The following is a 7,602-nucleotide window of genomic DNA, read 5'->3' as shown; positions in this document are numbered from 1 at the left end:
TTTAAGAAGGATGAATTCAAACTGGAACAGGTACAGAGAAGGGCTACTAGGATGATCCGAGGAATGGAAAACCTCTCTTATGAAAGGAGACTCAAAGAGCTTGGCTTGTTTAGCCTAGCCAAAAGAAGGCTGAGGGGAGATATGATTGCTCTCTATAAATATATCAGAGGAATAAATACCAGGGAAGGAGACAAATTATTTAAGCTCAGTACCAATGTGGATACAAGAACAAATGGATATAAACTGTCTATAAGGAAGTTTAGACTTGAAATTAGACAAAGGTTTCTAACCATCAGAGGAATGAAGTTCAGGAACAGCCTTCCAAGGGGAGTAATGGGGCAAAAGACATATCTGGCTTCAAGACTAAGATTGATAAGTTTATGGAGGGGATGGTATAATGGGATAGTCTAATTTTGGCAATTAGTTCGTCTTTGACTACTAGCAGTAGATATGCCCAATGGCTTGTGATGGGATGTGAGATGGAGTGGGATCTGAGTTACTACAGAGAATTCTTTCCTGGGAGTCTGGCTGGTGAGTCTTGCCCACATGCTCAGGGTTTAGCTGATCGCCATATTTGGGGTCGGGAAGGAATTTTGGCAGAAGCCCTGGGGGTTTTTCGCCTTCCTCTGCAGTGTGGAGCACAGGTCACTTGCTGGAAGATTCTCTGCACCTTGAAGTCTTTAAACCATGATTTGAGGACTTCAGTGGCTCAGACACAGGTTTGATACAGGAGTGGGTGGGTGAGATTCTGTGGCCTGCATTGTGCAGGAGGTCAGACTAGATGATCATAATGGTCCCTTCTGACCTTAAAGTCTATGATTCTATGATCTTTCTATTTAACAGGGTGTTACTGAATTACCAAGGCAGCATCTTTTTACTACCCACAACATGTTGTGTCTGCTGATATTATTAAACGGAGTGAGATCTCTGATTACACATATTTAACACACTAGGCATGTCTGTCCAAGGGAATATTCAAAAACATTGGACAGGTATGCAGGTAAGTGTACTTTGTCTGAGTCTTGAATAAATGGTAACAAAATATCTAAGAATCTATTTGTCCTCTGTCTATTTTGCTGGGTATGTAATTGGGAAATTCATTATTATCACCCAGTGTGGAATTCTCATCAGCCAATAGAATTTCACCTTCCAGCTAAAACATTAATATAAAATAAAATATTAAAGAGCTTAGGAATCTTGTGACGTGCTGGGATAATTGAATGTATGCCCTGTCGGGGCACTGTTGAGCCATGGGAGGCACTCCTTCCCCTTGGGCTCAGCACTCGTGCCAGCCCTGCAGTCTCAGGAAGAAGCTGGAGAGTGGGACTGGAAATGCAATTCTGGTCTCCTATATAACTGTGCTGTCATTAGCGCTAGGCACCAAGTTGACATACTGCTAAACTTTTTCTCTAGTAAAACCTCCTTATCCTGTTTCTGTTGCCTGTGGATGGAGGGGAGCATCAAAGCATATTTCTCCCCTCCCTGGAGAAGTTGTGAAGTGTGGTGGCAAAGCAAGAATTTGACATTTAACTTGTGTCTTTTTCTGACCTTTCCCAAGCAACCTACGCCCTTGCTGGCATCCTTGAGAAGCACAGAGCCCTGGCTGGAGAGAAGGGTCTATTTGCCCTGCTGTTGCATGTGCAGGTTCATCACAACATTGGACAGAACTTGCAGGACAGCAAGGGGGGCTCCAGTGGTATGGCTGAACTGTAGGCTGGGGCCACCTCAGTTAGCCCTGTGAGGTATCGCAAATATTGCAAAACCACAGTGTTATTATAAGAGAGTTACGAAGGCGGTGTGCGAGCTGATTTTCAGTGGCACTCACACTGCCTGGGTCCTGGCCACCGAGTCTGGGGGACTCTGCATTTTAATTTAAAATGAAGCTTCTTAAACATTTTAAAAACCTTATTTACTTTACATACAACAATAGTTTAGTTATATATTACAGACTTACAGAAAGAGACCATCTAAAAACATTAGAGTGTATTACTGACACGCGAAACCTTAAATTAGAGTGAATAAATGAAGACTCGGCACACCACTTCTGAAAGGTTGCTGACCCCTGGTGTAGGCTTCCAGCACTGAAAGTTCTTTGGGGCTGGGACTATCTCTTGCTATGTGTACGCACAGCACGGAGCACAATGGGGTTCTGATCTCAACTGAGGCCTGTAGGGGCTATTGTAATACAAGCAATAATTCATCTTCATATGCAATAGCCAGCAAGGGCCCTGTTCCATGGGGCTTCCTCTATGATCTCATCCCGAAGTCCACCTCCACAGCTAGCACTAACAGGTACCGTGCAGGCCATTTCCGCAGAGAGGCCGAGAACTGACTTGCCCATGGGGATCCAACTCTCCTCTCATGTCTAGAAGGGATTCCTCTTCACACAGTGGACGACAAGGCAGTGTGGAAAGCTTGTGTCATTGCTGCTCGTACTGTACCTGACTTGTACCTAAAGAACTTTAATCTCCAGAGCTATCAAGCCAATAGATGTCTCAGACAGGAATGGGTGGTAGGTAAGACACCAGGCCCCAAATAAGCGAAATGTGAGTCTCTCTGCACTTAGCCCTGTTGTTTATAATAAGCAGAACTGGGATTCAACAGCATGTTGTAATCATTTATTGAATCAATGGCTTTTTAAATTCTTTTTACATGTGGAAGATGTCATAGCCCAGCTGCCTGACTGATGCAGCTTGGAGAGCTGTCATGGAGGCCCCCAGATTACTCAGCATCCTCCTTCAGAGCCTGGGTGGGAGAATAGCATCAAACTTACTGCTGGCAAGCTGCTGCTGTTCTTCAGTGATATAAGGAAACAGGATGTGTGAGAGAGCAGTGGGTGTGATTCTCACTTATGTCAGGAAACTAACTGCTTTCCTCTGCTTGCACCTCTAGTTGTGTCATTAAACATAATGATTTGTGTCCTCTATGGCAGAGGTACAGACCCTGGTATAGCTGTGTTGGTAGGATTAGACTTGGTGTCATATGTATCAGAGACACAAACCTGCTGTAGCCCCGTGCAGTTAGAAAGGCCCGATGTCATCTATTTATCAGAGGTGCAGGCCCTGCCAAAACATCCCTGGAACTCCACATCCCACCAGACCTCAGGCACACAATTAAGGGGATCATATGAACAAAGGGACTTTCAATACCTCCCTGTCTTTTAAATGCTCTTTTCTTCTAACAGGCCACCTTGAATTTCTGCAGCCTTTCTTGCTGACCAGAAACCAATGGGAAGTGAACTTGTCAAGGTAACGTACAGACACTAACAGCTGACTGATCAGAAAGCACATCACAATACAACCCCTCTCCTCCTCCTTTTCACTACATGATCATTTATGGTCTATGGGAGCATGTCTTAGGTGCAGCTGTACAGTCCTGGACTGTCTGTTACTGCACTGTATCTGTGTATTTCAGGTGCAATAATATCACAGGATGTGTGTGGTTGTGGATTTACACATCAACAGGCCAACATCTGCATGAGGCAGGAAGCTCCAGCACAGAGCAGCTATACACACTGGACAGTCATAGAATCATAGAATATCAGGTTTGGAAGGGACCTCAGGAGGTCATCTAGTCCAACCCCCTGCTCAAAGCAGGACCCAATCCCAACTAAATCATCCCAGCAAGGGCTTTGTCAAGCCTGAACTTAAAAACCTCCTGTAGCCCTTCTCTGTGTCTGTTCCAGTTTGAATTCATCCTTCTTAAACATGGGAGACCAGAACTGCACACAGTATTCCAGATGAGGTCTCGCTAGTGCCTTGTATAACAGTACTAACACCTCCTTATCTCTACTGGAAATACCTCACCTGATGCATCCCAAGACCGCATTAGCTTTTTTCACAGCCATATCACATTGGCGGCTCATAGTCATCCTGTGGAATCAGGCCCCGCTTGGGCTGGGGTCGCAGGGTTTGGGTCCGGGCTGGAGCCGCTAGGGCCGGGGCCAGGCCGGAGTCGCTCGGCCCGGGCCCGAGCCAGAGCCGCCAGGGCCCGAGTCAGAGCCGCCGGGGCCGGAGGGGCTCAGGCCGGGGCCGCTCAGGCCAGCGCCCCAGGGCCCGAGCCAGGCCGAGGGTGCTCGGCCGGGGCCGGAGCTGTGGGGCCCGAGCCGGGCCGGGGGTGGACTAGATGACCCATAGAAGCATATCCTGACGTCTGTCCAGGAAATCTTCATTTTCTCGTATGCAACACATACGGTTTCCAGACCGTGAACCTTCTCTTCCAATATGGAGACCAGCTTGCACTTTGTACAGACAAAGTCGCTTCTGTCCTGTGGAAGAAAGACAAACATGGCACAACCTGTGCAGGTTACAACAGCTGAACGCTCTCCTTCCAGAATTTCTTCCTTCTAAGATCTTCCTCAGCTGTTGCAGCAATTCACAGTCTGTCAGGGCCTGGTAAGAAAGCCAGTGCTCTGTCACTAGCTTGTAGTACGTCGGTTATGGCTCTGGGGTGCGAATATTGCCAGGAACAGGTTAACTGAAGAGGTTTCTGTGCTCACTAGTCAGTATTGGATATAGTCCCCGGTGCATGCCAGGGTTGTGTGGTTTCCACACAGTGAAATCTGTGCTGTCAGAGGGAGAGACCTTTGTCCCCAGCATGGAGCTGGGTGTGAACTTTCCCCATATTATCCAGACTGGAAGCAGGGGGAATCAGCACATGTATTGGGCCTGTGCATTCCACCACAGGAACCTGGTCATCTTTGAAACTCAGATTATTCGGTGCTGCATAACACCCACAATGGGAAGATTTGACTGGAGGGAATAGCCAGGGAAGAGGCTGCTAAGCTGGCAGAGTGGTTCATGCCCACAAGCCCCTGAGGGGTTGAAAGGATGGAGGAGTACAGAGTCATAAAGGCAGGTGCATGGCTCAGTGCAGCTCTTCCCCAGACCCACCTTACACAGGTAAGACCGAGATTGCTGGAGCTGAGCGATGGAGGTGGGACGCTGCCTGAACTCTTCCTGGCATCCCTCCCCTGGGCCCCCTGTGCAGGGCTGTCCCTTCTGCCCTCTGGGGTACTAGCACCCATGTGGTGACTCCCTGAGCCATGTGTAAGAAAGACATTCCAGGGGCCAGAGAAATTCCATACAGCAGGAGCAAATGGAAGGCCCAGCCTCAGGCGGGACCCTTGGACGCTGTTGATGTCATCAGGCTGCTCACTACAGGGTTCACTCTGGACATCCTTCCCTGTACTGATTGGCCCTTTGCTCTGGCACCCTTCTGTGCATCCCTCACAGTTCACCTCAGCCTTACTCTGGCTTCCCCCAGGGCTCCCCTTCTTCCTGCCCTTCTTCTAGTCCCTTCCCCTCCATGGCCCCTCGTTCTTCCTTTGTGTTTCTGTTTTAGCTAGTCTCCTAACTAAACCCTCCCCAAGGATTAAAAACAACCTCCCACCCTCCAAAAACCAATTTTAGCATTACAATGTTGTTTGCTGACCATCCTTCTGCCCGATCTGCTTGTAGGTTATGCCCCGTTCCCCAGCCCTTGCTCTATTGTGTCTGGTTAGGCTGTAAATCTAACGTGCAAAAGGGGTGCTGACTGAGGTTATACTATGTAGGACTAATTTACTCTCCCCTTTTTCCTTCACCTCAGCTTATGTCTCTGCCAAAACATAAGTTAGTGTTTGGTTTGTTCATGACTTGTCAGCAAAGTGTTAGCCAGCGTTAAACTTCAGAGCTGTGGTATGCAAAACCCTGAATGTAGGTGTTAATAGCGCTGGTCAGCGCTGGCGAGAGAGAGAGAGAGAGAGAGAGAGAGAGAGACTACCACACAATTTCTTAGGGAGCAAATATTTAATACATACACAAACATTTGCAAACAGATTTCGGAAGACTTTTGCGTAACTTCTTAACCCAAGCTATTAGCCAGTAAACCTACTGGTGTTCTTTATATGGACTGCCCCACTTTGTTGCTGTCACACATTTCAATAGGTGGCTTCATAGATTCCAAGACCAGAAGGGACCATTGTGATCATGTAGTCCAGTGGTTCTGAACCCATGGGCTACTTGCAGCTCAATCAGCACACAGCTGCAGCCCCTGTGACATCCTCAGGGACAGACAGGTAGTATTGGATGTGGCCCACAAGGGCAAATAGGTTGAGAACCACTGATCTAGTCTGACCTCCCAACACATGCAGACAGGTTCCTCTCTGATCTTCTCAGTCTCTATAGTGTAGTCTCGTAGTGTGTGAATGTACGACTGACCCGTTATGACGTTCCCCAGGGGTACCCAGGCTTATCAGGTACCTCACAACCACCTGCCCTTCACATAGGGTTGCCAATTTTGGTTGGACATATTCCTGGAGGTTTCATCACAGGACATAATCTTTAATTAAAGATTAATCTGTAATTCCTGGAAACTTCAGGACAATTTGGAGGGTTGGCAATACTACCTTCACAGGAGACAGCCTAGCCTGTGCCTGCTGTGGATCAGCTCCCTGAATCCACTAGCCCCTGCCAACACAAGCCCTGCCTTCCAGACCCCTGTAGGCCTGGCTCTGTCTGTACAGGTAGTGCTAGGCACACACCAACCCCCGACTCCTCAGATCATTCCCTGCAGCTTCCAGCCCCTGAACCACTGAACACTCCAGAGCTACCAGGCCTGTTATTCCCGAAGAGACAGTACCCACCTGCTTGTAAGATTCAGCTCAGCGCCAGCACTTTGCACAGCACTTAGACAAACTTATTCTTGTTTTCACTATAAATATATTATCAAAGTTTAGAGATCAGGTAACAGTGAGTGAGAATACTGGGAACAAGTGGTTACATGTAAAGCAAAATCATAACACGCTTTCTAGAGACTAAACTTAACTAAGAGGTTAACTTCCTGTCTAAAGAAATTTGATCTCACTCAACATTCTCTTTAGCATTTTTCAATCAAGCTTGTTGCTTCCCCAGTGAAAGGTGCTTGGGCATCTTCTTGCCCCCCAAATACAGTCAAGCAAACCTTCAAAGTGCTCCCCCCAGATAAGGTTCCCTTCCCCCTTCTGGTCTTCTCTTCCTGTTAGATATGTCTGAAGTCCCTCTCCCCTCAGCATCCTTCATTTGCATACAGTTCAGACTTGATAGGAAGCCCATTGAGAATGAGACAATACTCCGTTTACATGTGAACAGATGGATAAATAACACACACACACCCCAAGTTGTCTGACAGAAAACCTGTTTGCACCTGTGCTGGTGGCCAGTAGCTACAGACTTTAAGGCCATAATTTCAGTGTATATACACAATATATACGTCACAATGATCTTGATGACCAGAGTGGTGCAGGCTTTTATTCAAGACCTCACATGACAATCTTTGGTGAACTAGAATATAAAAACAGACCCATGAGAGGCCTGTACCCCTCTTTACCTCCTTGCCAATTGCCATTAAGCATTTCTTGGGTCACCCCTGGATTCTCCAGAGCCTGAGGAGAATGGCAGTCTCCAATTTCCCTCCAAATACTTCAGAATGCCAACAGTCTGCTATTATACAGGGTGATCCTCCGTGGTCCAGGGAAGCAAGCTTTAGGGCTGCTTTCTGCTAGTAGATAGGTGCAAAGCTGCTCTATTGCAGGGCAAAACCAGGCCTAAGATATTTAAACTGGGGGTCCAAAAAGGTGTCTTT

The sequence above is a fragment of the Malaclemys terrapin genome, chromosome 9 (genome assembly GCF_027887155.1).
Source record: "Malaclemys terrapin pileata isolate rMalTer1 chromosome 9, rMalTer1.hap1, whole genome shotgun sequence".
Lineage (NCBI taxonomy): Eukaryota > Metazoa > Chordata > Testudines > Emydidae > Malaclemys > Malaclemys terrapin.
Note: the sequence above shows the minus strand (reverse complement) of the source record.